Genomic DNA, 14,490 nt, shown 5'->3' on the forward strand with positions numbered 1-14,490 from the left:
AGGAAATATCATTTGGTCCCTCAAGAAGGTCAGGTTTACATGCTGTTTACTACTCACAAACATCTAAAGGCTCTGGTTTAAAACTGAAAACTACCGAAGGTTCGGCACGGGCACAGAGAGCACAGTGCACAGTGAAACTGCTGGCGGTTATCAGAGAGGTCACCTGCATCCTGATGGAGATGATATGGACAGGTGCAGCCCCTGGGCTGTGCAAAATTGTCAGCTTTGAAGGTGAAACTCTTGCAAGAAAGACACAGAGCTTTCTCAAATGTTGGCCTAAAACATGAAATGCTCCTGCAGAGGAGTTTATGGTAAGTGCAAATTTCCCTGGGTAACGGGTAGGTTGCACAAGCCTATTCACAAGCCAGAGACCGGCATGGAAAAGAGATTTACTTTTGAAACAAGACTCGCTGAATGACAGGAGTTTCTCTGAGCCACCTTTCACTCTGTCTAATTGAGTTACCCACCCATCACTCAGCCAGGAATATGTCAGGAAGAAAGCCAGAAAAATCATTTTTCCCCACAGCTCCCAGGCGATGTTCATACACTACACACCATAACACCAGGGAAGCTGCAGCTTCCATACCCATCTCATGCACTTGGTTGTAAAGCCTTGCAAAAATATTAAGCATCATGAGAAGAATGCCACAGACATAGCAAAGCAGGGACAGATGACAGTGCTGTGACTGACATGGCTGAAATTTCTCCCTTTTTTCTTCTACCTCCCCCCCCCCCCCCCTTTTCTGTTCTGTTAGGTTTGGTATTCAGACGATTTCTTATGTTCCTCAGTAGGGCAGAGGGTAGGCAGGGACTATTGCATTCAAGAGGAATCTCTGCCCCCCAGGCTGAAAGCTTTCTGTCCTCCACTTCCCCAGGTGTCCTTCACAAGCTGTTGTAGGTACCCCCATTCTGCTACTACAGACATTTATGCCTGACATGCAGATTTTTTTCTTTCAATACCTCAGTTAGAATACATCTTTCATGTTCAATCCATAACACGTGAAGCTGTTAAGGAAAAGAAAGCCACTTCTATTTTAATGTGTTCCCCAAAGACAAAAAGGAAAGAGATACAAAATCAAAGGATAAATCATGAGAGAGAAATCCAAAAGTAATTAGGCAGGCAAGCAGTGATGCTACCTCTGAGACATCTGGAGGCCAAGGAGAGAGAATTTCCTTGGGTGTTTGGCCACGGGTGGAACAGCCTTAGGCAAATGCTCTGATAACTCTCAGAGGAGACAGATTCATGCCTCTGATGACAAGTAAGTGGACATACATCTCACCTGGACAGCTGAGAAGGCACATGCATCTTTATCTGTTCCTTCCAGATTTTATAACCTGGTGCAATGAAGAATCTTCCATAACTTTCTGAAAAGTTTTACATCCCATAAAATGCAAATCAAAAAATGTCCTACGCTTAGCTGGAGGAACAATTCTAATAACATAAAAACAATGTGAAATGTTTAAAACATTATTAATAGATACTCTTCATTGCAAAACTCATGAAAATACATGAAATTGGCAGCTCTTGGAGCTGACTTACTACAGACAAAACCTCTGTGTGTTTTGCAAAGGTATTGAGGGAAAGCTAATAAAATAGTCAAGTCTCCAGTTCCTTTCTTATCTTTGCTCTGTGGCTGAAGGAAAAAGGAAAATAAATCTGAATAATACCAACTTATAAATGGGGATTAAAAACAGAGCAGCACTGCCATGCAACTGTTAGAAAAAGAAAAGGATTTTGGTGAAGCATATTTCATGTACTGAGTTCTTTTGTGAAATATATTTTTCTATATACTAGGAAAACAGCACACTTGACTTGATAGTACTTGATCCCACTTGTCCCAAATACCATGAAGTGGTGCCCAACACTAGAATTCTGAATAGTAACTAAGAGACTTTTCTCTCATTCGCATTCAGACTTTGATTCTAATAGAAACTGTTTCATTGCTGAAATGTCAAAACGATATGAAATGCAGTGCAGCGATTTTTTTTGGTGCCTAATTAGGGATCACCTGCTTCTTTCAGTGAGTTCAATGAAGCGGCTGTAGAATTATAAAAAAAAGTTATAAAAAAGCAAGCAGAAAGTCAATGTAATAATAAGCAAGAAAACATTAAAACAAAACAAAACAAAACAAAACAACAACAACAAAAAAAAGAGTAAATCAGAAGAGCCCGAAATCCTAACATTAGTGACAACGGTGCTGCTGTAAGTGAGATATGGTTGAGGTGGTCTTACAGTGGCTAACTCAGAACTACCATCAAAGGAGTGGTGGCTTGAAGAATTCCTATCAGGCTCACAGGCAGAAGGTCACAGGCAGTAGCACTTGCTAAAAAGACAAGTTAAGTTAAACACCTGTGCAGACAGGAGAAGTCAGCAGGCCAGGACACCCATACAGTGAAACAGCTGCTTCAAAGTGACGTTTAGCTTCAGACTATGAGAGGTGAAGTCACGGCAAACAAAACTCTTGGATTAAATATGAATTTCAAGGCAGCCTCATGACCATGTACCAGTGACATCGATCTACTGGGGCTGAACAGCGAGGGCCTGCAAAGCCCACCTCAAGGTCAGGGAATGGCCGGAGCTGTGCACCAACAGGCATCACTGAAAGCTGGTGATTTTTGCCAGGAAACAGAAAAAGGTGAAGTGTGCATGTGCTGAAGAAAGGTGGACAGTACAGGACTGCAAGGCAGCAACTGCCGTAAGGAGGTAACACAGGGATATATCAGGTGGGGGAAGCCTTATGTAAACTGAAAATCTCTCCAGAACCAACATACCTTGTATCTGACACACAAGCTGCGACAGACATCTGTTCTAGATCTTCCTCTCTTCACAGCAGAGATCTAGAGCTTCAAAGGGACCAACACACCCGCAAAAATCTGCTGAGCAGCGAAGGATATGTTACCAACCATTTTGTGGGGTTTGCGAGGACGTTTCAGAAATAGGATCATCAGAAAAAGACTGGTGCCAGAGAGATGAGAGTGACCTGACAGACAAGAGAAGAGCAAGAGTCAGGTTTTGATGAAAACAGAGACAGCAGAACATACCCGTAGGGCAGGCAGAACAAAGCAAGCCCAAAGCCAGAAGGCAAAGGGTATCACAGAACGAGCTCTACTGCTGTAATCAAAGACAAGGCCGAGCACCGTGCCAAAAACTCTGCTGTAGGGGAAGGCTTTCAACCTGGTTGATAGAAACAGGGGATCGAACAGCTGGGACTCAAAGTTTGGCAAGCTGAACCATGACGTATTAGGCAATTAGGCAGCAAAGAGAATAAGGAAACACTGTAGCAGTTTGCTAAGAAAAATGTCAGACTTTGTACTGTCTGGAGCCTGTAAAAAATGATTGGGGTGGGGTCTAGCTGCCCAAACACAGGCATCTAGCACCATTTCTGATGCCCTGGGGTATCCCCTGCCTGACATCCAGCTGCCACTCGAGAAGACACCAGGTTCCTATAGGTCCTGACTCATACCTGTCACGCTGTTGTCACTGATATCTCATACCCTGGGGCATCTCATGCCCTAGAAGACTGCCTAAATAAGTCTAACTTCTGGGAGAAAATGTCTGTCTGTGGCTCATGATGACGGATACTTCAAACTGAAATCCTATAAAGCTATAAACCCTTTTGCCTCCCCTTTCACAGGCCTTGGAGAAGGCAGAAATCTCTGTTATTCTGCACCGGCAGAAAGCTTTTGGGAGCGATCATATCGCTTAAGTAAGCCAGGAAACCTTTTCTCCTCCACACCATGTAAAATCTATTTTTTCTTCCCTTTTCTGTGGAATCTAAGTCTGGCAGTGGAAGAACTGCATGACATGGACCACAGCCCTGTGACATTACAAAACTGCATTACTCAGAGCTGCCAGACTGGCTCAGCTGACTCATGCTCAGGGTCGCTCTGATCAGTAGATTCGGGGATAGGAGGGAATTTTGCCCAGGGTGAAAAACACGATGAGGTTTTCTGCTTTCTTTTAGTACAATGAGAAGTAATTTACCTGCTGAAAGGATCTGGTATATCTTACCTTATCAATTCCTTGCCAAAATAGGACCCTCAGGCACCAGTAGCACTCTTGCCTTTGTGACAGCTTCTAATCTGAGGACTGTTTTTCTTCTTCTTCTTCCTATTATTATTTTTTCAGTTAAAACCAAACCAAACCAACAAAACAAAAAAACCCTTAACTGAAGTCCTGCTGCCTGCTGCAAAGCACACAGGCATAACACATGGCCTGGGATAACCAAAGTCAAATTACGTGTCTCAGTTCTGAGAAACATCCAGCAGATTTTAATTTTTTACTTCCAATCCCGGTATGGGGACAGATTTGGAGCATTTTTATTTGGGGCAGTATTTGGGCAGTAATTTTGCCATTATGCTAATAATGCTTATTTGAGAACTAAATTACATACAGAACTCGGGATTAACAGAAGTTTGTGCTATAGTCATAAATCACACGGGAGAAGTGAATTGGGATTATTTTAAAACACCTAAACAAATGAACAGATGAAGCTGTACTATATGATCCATCAGATTTCCCTGAAAAAGACAAAATGCCCCATACCTCAAACATCTGAAGGTGTGCTTTCTCTGTGATAGTGTCTTTGCACATTGACCAGAACTCTGAGAACTCCATTTCACGCTTAACTTCTAAAACTTTCATCTCTTCCCTACCTTTCAGAGATTTTATTGTGATGAATTTTATTGTGTCTGCATTTATAATAGAAGTCGGTAGATTTTTATAGATTTTCATTAGCAGTTACATTTTAGAGCAGTGTTACATCAATAGAAATACACAGTGAGCATGAAAAAGAACGAGCAGTAACTGTCCCAGCGTCTCCTATATATCTTGAGCTGAAAGCAATCTGGCACGTGATAGTAAGATCTGATCCCAACAACACTAGCTAATTTGTGGAAGCATCCCTATGGTTATCTTTTTCTCTATTAATACTGTTCTCCTACTTTTTCCCACCTGCAGGGGAACAGCAGGACATCATTGTGGAAACGGCCCAATAGAATATTAAAAGGATACTCCAGGTCCTAGACACAAAATACCAGGTTAGAAAGATAACAGTTTCTAAGAAAAAGTAAAAAGTTAATAATTATTAACCCCCCCCCAAGTCAATTTACAAAATAGAATTAAAAAAAAAAAAGAATGAAATATAACTTAAAATATGTACTTTTTATAAATAAATATTTTTTCTTCTTTTTTTTTTTTTTTTTTTTTTTTTTTTTTAAGTTTTAGAACAATGAACAATCATTCCCTAGAGAGCAAACATCAATTTGCACCGTAAACTGCACAGTGAAGATTTCTTTAGTCCTACAAGAAAGGAAGGGTAATTATTTTGAGTAAGACCCCAAAAGGGGATGTATGCGATGGAGATGCAGAATCATTGAAACAGCCTAATAATTATTTAGCTGAAGATCGTTTTCTTAGCTCCAACAGGCTAACCCCAGAGCAATTCAGAATTCCTTTCCTCAGATTCTTTGCCTTCTCTCAAGCAGTGACATTGTCCTTTAGATGACCACTTGCATCTCACTTCCCATCACTGCCTTTTACGCAATCCAACCAGAATGCCACCATCACAACCTCCTGGCGTGAAGAACGCACATCAACTTCCAAAGTTATTAAAATTATATGAATTCTTGTAAGCTGCAAATTGTCGGGTTTGCCTTCATCTCAGAGACCTTTCCCCAGACCTTTCTGACTACGGCTAAAGTCCTGAAAAAGAGCTCCCTGAACAAGCCATATTCTGAAACACTCCGTTCTGCACTGCAAGCAGGAATGAAGAGATTTACAACAGTCATAAAGACAGTTTTAAAAGGCCATTTTACATGTGAACTGTGACAGTTCTGAGGAACTTGTTATGCCCATAGTGTTGCTTCCAGAAAAAAAAAGAAAAAATCTAATTTATGGGTGAAACAGTAGGTGGCAAGCACAAAAGCGTGAGGAATGACAAGAAGAGTGGCTTCTGTATTGGCGACGTGCAGGGCTCTGCACAGAAGTTCAGTGGCCTAAAAAAATGTAGAAACATCCCAAAGAAACCAAACAACTTGCATATGGAAACAGATGTGTTTGATTAAAAAAATCAATACCAAAAATGCCTTGAAAATGCGTTCATTGCCTGCGGAAAACAAGAAACATTACCAAATAACTCTATTTTTCTTTTCTATTTTCTTTCATAATGACATATAAACTTTGTGTGCTTTAGCAAGCCAAAATAGATAACACACTTTCTTTGGCAAACCACATGAACTTATCTCTGTATTTACACTTAGTCTGAAGGAACACCAACGCTGTAACAGCAGAGCAAGATAGCAAGAGTTAATATTTTTTTAAAGTACAGTTATTTTGTGGACAATGCATACTGAGATCAAGCAAGATAAGAAGTTTGTTTCATAGACTTAGGAAATGGTTTTGTGTAGCTTTATAGCTGCTAGGTATGGAGGCATGTTGGACTCTTAAGACATATAAAGAAAGACAGTGCTCACTCACTGGGCTACCCACCATTTTAGCAAAACAAAGGAGACTGAAAGGCTAGGAAACCTATGCTCATTTAATTTAAGTGTGGCTTCCAGATGCAATTGTAATAAATGATGTAGACATCTGATACATAATACATGATTAATTTATTCCTTTTGAAAGCAAAGGATGAGTATTTTTTTTTCTTTTTATATGCTTAGTTATGAAGCAGAGGAAGAGGATGGAAAAGATGTTTGCTCCTTGATTTGGACTAGTTAGCTGCAAAATAATTCATTTGTTCTGAATTTGCTCTCCCCTCCAAGTCAACGCTGCCTTTAGCAATGAGATATACCTCCACCTCCGGTGAACCAAGTAACATCTAATTATTAACATCTTTCCTCGTCTTTCAATTTGATTGTACTTCTGTGTTCATGGAAATGAGTTGCAAAGTTTACAGAAATACAAACCATTAATTTCTAATGTCTGTAGGAGAAGAGCTATTTCATTCTTCTGACATTTAATGCATTGTAGTGTCATTTGGCTGTTACAGCCAGCGCTGCTAACAAAAAATAACCTTTCAAAGGCACATAAGGGTTATCACAGGGTTCCCACATATCAGCTCCATGGCCAGTGGCCAGAGGAGTCTCTGCCTTCCGGTAAAGTTCAAATCCAGCTAATTAATATCCATTTGTCTCGGCTGCAATATATCAAGGAGTGATACAGTGATAAATTATGTGCAAAATGATTTTATGGCACGTGCTAATTTAAACACAGAAAGTATGCCGACACGATGGGAATGCATAAGAAGCCAGCGGAACTCCCAGGGCTCAGAAGCAGGAGGTTACTGCAAAAGGGCTGTCTAGGAGGTGGCACTCCACATCCTTGGGAGACCTTCATAATGTTAGACATCAGGCAGTGAAACGGCATAAAGCAACAATTACTAACGCCGAAGAGTATTCTTCATCATGTTAGCCAATTACATAAACACTTAAATCTGTTCACCTTCCAGAAACTCTTATAAACCTATTTAATATTTATCTTTGGAAATTCAAGGGAATATTTCAGATGACAATGGATGTTAAAAGCAGAGTATAATCAAGTCCAGCGGGACCTCTGAACATAGCAATTAGAAGCTGTCAGGTTGATCAGGGAAAGATCAGGGAGGGATTTGATTTCACCAGATGTAAATTCTTCTCTTCTTTGTTCTCTGTAACTAAGCTGTGGGGAGCACAGCTCGTGGGACCCTCCAGAAGGCATGTAACTGGGATGTGTTGTACGCTTTCACCCGCCCTCACACGGAGGGAACAGTCAGTTCCCTCTTGTTTACACTTCCAATGAAATTTTTGACAGAAGTGAGATTCTGGCTTATGTTACTTTTCACAGATCTCTCTACAACAATAACCTCGGTGTTTAGAAGAAGAGACAGAAGGCTAAGAGGTGAGCCTGAATGCCAGGTGTCTCCCTCCGTTTTGCCCCCCTACACCACGAATGATGCATTTACCCCCTCCTCTCTGCACAGGTGTTTTTGACACTGAAAGCTGTCCTTCTGCTGTCCCTTACCAATACGTTACTAAGCAGCCCCAATTCTTTAGCAATAGATGTGGCAGCAGCACTCCCAGGAGGTTTTTGGCTGATCCACTTGCTAATATAGCTGGAAATATGCTTTCCTGCCCTCCACCTGAGATGATCTGAACCTGTGCCTTCCATTTTCCCAGGCAGTTGCTGAGCACCAGGCTAGAGTGAACTACTGGGGTGGAGGACGCTTGGCTCAATGTCACCCTGTTATTAATAGAAAAAAATAATTTAAAAAGCAATCTGTCAGCATTGTTTTCAAAAGCAAGCAGAAAAGGCATCAAGTTCTTCCTTTTTTTTTTTTTTTTTTTTTTTTTTTTTTTCCTTGTGGTTTGGTTAAATCACAAAGCTAGGAAGAGAATAATTACTAATAAACTTCCAGAGGTAATCTCTTGTGGTCACAGTCTACCTTGTAAGTACACATACTTTTCTTGCATCATCCATCTATCTCACAGAAGGCTACAGTTCTCTCTGTACTCTACCAAGCACCACACATTTGGATTGTATAGTTTATGTACCCCTTGTATTTTATAGGAATGTTTACCAACACTTATGGATGTATAGATATTTCTTACAGAACCTATAACCAGCTGGGAAAGGTTTGTTACTGTCTGTAAAAAGAAATGTTATGTTTTTCTCTTCTTCCTTTAATCAATTTATGAAAAGGTTAATGCTCTTATTAGCACCGTACTGCTGAATCTCTCTGTGTGAAAAACATTGTTTACACAGTTTGTGGTAATTTCTTATGACAACAAGTTGTTGTCATGTCTCTGCACTTTCAATGGTTTCCAAATTCAGTTTCCTACTAAAAGAAAAAACACAGGTGGAAGGCAGAAAGCGAGAGAGCAGGTAAAGACGTCAGAGCCCAGCTATGCTGCAAAACGGAGCAGTTCAACATAGTACAGGTTTTGGTCTGGATATGCTCCAAAGGGGAACAGACTTTTGTGTTTGTCACTCACTGACATCCAAAGCTGTCCTCAGGAAATGAGGATTCAAACAGAAGTCACTTGTTCAGGCTGTACATTGCAAGTCACAAAGATGCCTCATGGTAAATAAAAGAGAGATTCGAGGACTGGACTTGGTCGTTGTGTCAGGAGAAAGTGCATGGGCACAGCACCCCTGGGACAAACAGCTGATGGCTGTGTCTGACAGACCAAAGTTATTAGCAATTCGACTTTATTCCATCAAGTTTATTCAAATGCTAAAATTAAATCCCATAGATGTCTTTTACAGGTTGAAACACAAAAACCTAAAAGTTTCTCTTTCAAGTGACAGATCACATAATTATTCTTTTCAAAATCTGAAATGTCATTTACATCCTGGCTTGAAATAACTTTTCAATGTATTGCATTGAGAACAATCCCTTCACTGTAGTATCTTGCAGCCCCCAATATAATCTGCATTTTCTTTATTCTGTACACAAGCCAACTTTGATGGGTTTTCCACAGCCCTCTCTTCGTGACACAAATAACCATGAAATATGGAGCCAATGTGAAAAAAAAATCACAGTTTGCATAGAAAAAATAAATAATATTTAGATTTATGCTGTGGTTTCAATACAGATCATACTGAATATCAACAGATTCCACATTTGTAAATATAACAGGAAGGCTACATTAAATCTGCACACCAGAAACACACTACCCTGACTGCAGCAAACCTTTCAGAAAATGGAAAGAACTTTTAGGAGATAGATGTGGTACAGATTTAGACCTCTCTCTGTGCCCCTCTGCTGGAAGGAAGGGATGTAATATCTAAAAAAATCGAAACATTACAAATATTTGTAAAAAAGTCCTTCGTGGGGAAATTGTTTTTTCTCAGTGAAAAACTCACACTGTTCAGAGCACCAGTGATCACATAAAGCCTGTCACTGGATAAACTCTCATCTCAGGATGATGAATTCCTGTCTTTCTCATCTTTCAGCTGCTTCTTGGTAAACAAGCTGAAATTCCAACCACTGAATGCCAAGCCAGAAGGCACCGGGGGCGGCTCTTCAGATCCCTGCTGAGCCCTCGCCTCTGTGGACGGTGCCCTCTGCCAAAGACCAGCCACCACCTGCTGCTGCTTTGGTTACAGCCTCAGCTCCTGGTGGTCTCTTGGTTGTCATTTAATCACCGATCTTAGTAGGCTCCTTGAAGAAAATGAATTAGCTGAGGCAGTGGAAAAAACAAACAAACAAACAAAAAACAAACACCCAAACCCTTTTGCCCAAGATTCCTCCATTTTATAGTTACAGAAACTGAGCCATTACTACTGCTCTGCTTAATTAACATCACGCCACAAGAGCCTACTCTGTTGAAAGTTTAAGACAGAACAGTACTGTCATTTTTTTTACTAAACCTACAAGAACGTCAGTGCAGATAAGTACCTTGGTAAAGAAGGTCTTGGCAAAGTAGCAAAAAATAAGAGCAAAAGTGCATAAAATACATTGAGGTTATAAGAAATTAAAAGGAAATTTAATATTAAAGGGAGTCTACATTTATTCAAATATGATTTCAGTCTGTTGCTCTCCCAGCTAGGTAAAGCCTATATAGAATTATTATTATTATTATTTTAAGTTTTCATGGTAGGGAACCCTGAGGACAAGCAGCTAAAACCCGCATCCTGCTGCCTGACCCATCAGCAGCATGGCAGCCAATCTGTACCTGCCAAGCAGCAAAAGTCAGTCTGGTTCAACAAATACACCTTGCAGTAAGACAACATCTGCAGGGAATACAAAGCAGACATAACTCTAATAGCCTGAAAACACAGCTTCAGTACACCGAGAATCAATATTCTGGAGGAAATGGTGTAAAACACCCCGCACAGGAGGAGGTCGGTCACCACCTGCACGTTCCCCTCCGCAGAGCTCTACATCTTGGCTAGGAAAGCAGCCATCGACTGCGGAGCTGTAGCTTCAGTCAAATATTCTGCTTCCTAAGGTGGAATCCAACTGCCAGTGCGATTACCTTCCTCCAGCCCTAGAGACAGAGCCAAGTGAAGCTAGCCAGAATAATTCACCAAGAAGCCACGAAAATCAAGTACTTTGAATATTTTGCTTCATCAAATCAAATCCCACTTGAAAAATAAGTGACCGATCACTCTGGAAGAAGACTTGGTTGAGGTTCAGCACACGCTGTGGGTGAAATGAAAAGCTGGAAGAGAGGTTGTCTTGGCAACATTGTCTGATTCATATTTAAAGATAAAATCACTCTCCAAAGCTAACTAAAAGTGGATGACAGAGAGAAAAAAAAATGTAGGCATTCATATCATCTTCATAGAAGAAAGCACTGCCTTCTGTCAGTTGCCTCAATTATTTGGGGATTTTTCAGTAAGGTTTCTTCTAATCATTGTAAAACGTCCTTTTTATAGCAACCATTAAGACAAACAAATAAGTCTTCAGTCTAGAAAAGCATAACAAACTCCTCCAAGTTACTCATTATGTGAAACAGCATGATGCCTCAATATCTAACGTACCAACTATTTTTTCTTTTATATTAACACACCAGCAATCATTACATTATTGTATACCCATGCTCTCGTTATCAATTTGTGCACGTAAGCACTTTATAAAAAGTACAGACTGGTAAAGATTTCTCACTTTGTTTTTGTTGTTGTTAATTATTTTCTAACTTCTCTTTGCACAGTTGGTGATTTTAAGAGCTCTAAGTAATGTTTGATTTTTCCTCTGCAAAGAATCGCGTTAGACTTGGGTGCGAGGCTTTGGGTAGAACACCGACCAAACCCAACAGACAAAGAGTCCCAGCAGAACAAATCCCAACAGATGTGATGTAGGTGACTTTTAATGGTTGACTTGGACAAAAATTCCATGAGGCCGATCAGGGCCTGGAGCACCTCTGCTGTGGAACCAGGCTGAGGGAACTGGGGGTGTTCAGCCCAGAGAAGAGAAGGCCCCAGGAGACCTCCCAGCGGCCTGCCCGTGCCCAAAGGGGGTTGCAGGAAAGCTGGGGAGGGACTCTGTGTCAGAGCGTGTAGGGATAGCACAAGGGGGAATGGCTTTAAACTAAAAGAGGGGAGGTTCAGAGTAGATATAAGGAAGAAATTCTTCACTGTGAGGGCGGTGAGGCCCTGTGCCAGGCTGCCCCATCCCTGGCAGTGCCCAAGGCCAGGCTGGATGAGGCTGGGGGAATGTAGCTTATGATCACTTCTCTGATCACCACTTCTCTAAATCATCAGCTCTCTGCTGACTACCTTCAGACACTCCCAACTACCTTGTGACACTCCCAGCTTCTCATAACTTGACAGCTTCTCCCATTTCTGCCTCTCTGGCACTTTGTAGTCCAGGCGGTGCTCAATCCCTTCCATGGCTGTTAGTCTCCTGAATAGCCTCTTGAGGCAACCACTGCTGAAATCTGAAGAGTTGTAGTAAATTGGTGGAGAAGATTGATTTAAACACAGTCAATGTCTTCATCAGATCTTTCAGTTAGTGAATAATAGACCTCCTTTAATTTCCCTCTTAATAATCATTTTTCATGCCACTATTGAGTTCACTGCTCTCATTCTCAGGCTCACCTGAGCACCAACGATGTGCAGCTTCTCCATCAGTCAGCCCACTTTCTGAAGCAGACTAATTTCACCCTTTTGACTTGAATTTCACTTTTATTAGTTATCTTCCTCTTTTCAGTTCCGACTCCTAGCACTATTATGCTAACATATGACAAAATCCTTCCTTCAACAATGCAAAGTCTAAGACTTTTATACAGGTAATATTCTCTTAATGGGAACGAACAGGTGGGCATGCCAGAAGGATGCAACAATTATGTTTAACTGGTTGGCAATAAAGGATGATCCCAAAGACTTGCTGCTAATGCAGTATAAGTCTCAGCTATGGCAAACTTGAAAAGAAGTGGAAAAAAAAAAAAAAAAAGAAAAAAGAAAAAGGAGAGGGGGTGAATAAAACCCTTGGAAAACTTGAAGAACAAGAGCCACTGGCTGGCAAAGACAGATGCTGCAGCCACCTCTGTGACTGCATGCACAGGCCATGTCCTGCCCCCAAGCTTGAATCATAAGGCAGAAGCGCTGCCACTAATTGCTTCTGATTGACTGCCACCGAGCTGGCTCAGAGACCCTCTGGAGAGCGCTCTTTTCTTGCAGGATCCTGCCTTGCCCCCATTCAGCGCCTCAAAGAAAGCTCTGCCTATGTTCTCCAGCACTGTGCTCCCAGAGGGGTGTCTGGATTAGCTGCTGATTTACTATATTATTTTACAAAGAAATTTTCCCACTGCTTCTGCCTGAAATTGCTTGCCATTAGCTCTCCTGAGCTCTCCCACTACACAAGCCTTTCATGGCAAATTAATACAGGACAGTGTATGATCTATTCCCTGCAAGCTTTATTTGTGCTCTAGGTAAGTGATAAAGTGGAACAGATAACTACCTATCTTAACACCAGCAGCAGTCGGGGGATTTGGGGCCAAACCAGCTCATACTTGAAGAATTGAAGAGGTGGAAAAAAAGACTTGTTGGGAACGTTGCAAAGAAAGAACCATTCCCAAAGAAAAGTTCTTTGTGAATACATTACACAGTCAACATTACTATTCTTAAGAGTAGGAACATGAAGCATACCTAATTAGGTAGGAAAAACACTAAGCTTTTTTTTTTTTTGGTCATCTTGCATCATAAATGTAAATGATGCATAAAAAGCACTTAGTAGATATATCCTTTATGCCCTTAACAGAAGAGACTGTGTGTGCTTGGTGATTCAGCCAGTGGCACGCTGCCAGCACCAGGCCGGACACGAGGCAATCCTCACCGACCCTGTTCATCCCTGCAGGCACAGTCCCAGCCACGGGAAGCTCCCTCCCACCTCGCTTGCTTCTTCACAGTGAACGACATGAGAAAACAATTACATGAAAGGGAGGATTTGGGAACAGACCTTCTCATGCATTCAGCTGGTTAATGCTACAGACGCGTCTCATGGGGCTTTGAAAAGGCTCTAAGCAAGCTACAGTGCAATGGACTTCAGCATCTGACCCTCAAAGGTGTGTTAGGCATCCAGCATTATCATCATTCAACACCTTCATAGAAAAGCTTAGTAAAATATGGAATTTACCTTCCATTTGTTGCTATTTTTCAAGTTACTGGGGTGAACAGTTAATCGTTTGGAGCTCACCAGGAAAAATACTTTGGCGTTCTGTGTCCTCAGTTCTGCCTCTGGACCAGGCTTGGTAGGACACATGGCACAGCTCTGCTCCAGGAGAGGAGGACTTTGCAGACAGCTTGGCTCAGGGGAGAGAATGGGCAGAAGTGAGGCGCTGGTAACAGAGCAGCAGCAGAGAAATGCTGCCGAGCTGATATGAAAGAAAATATTTGTGGGTTTTGTGGACTCCGAAGTGAAATACTGGGATTGTGTTTTAAAAGACCCAAGCCAAAATGCTCTTACACTTATCTGATAAAAGTGACCCTTAAGAAAAAATGCTTTCCTGACAGAAGCTGTGGCTTTTCAGGGAGTTCCTCTTCCTTGAGAGTATAATTCA

Source organism: Oxyura jamaicensis, chromosome 6 (genome assembly GCF_011077185.1).
Source record: "Oxyura jamaicensis isolate SHBP4307 breed ruddy duck chromosome 6, BPBGC_Ojam_1.0, whole genome shotgun sequence".
In the NCBI taxonomy this organism is placed as follows: Eukaryota; Metazoa; Chordata; class Aves; order Anseriformes; family Anatidae; genus Oxyura; species Oxyura jamaicensis.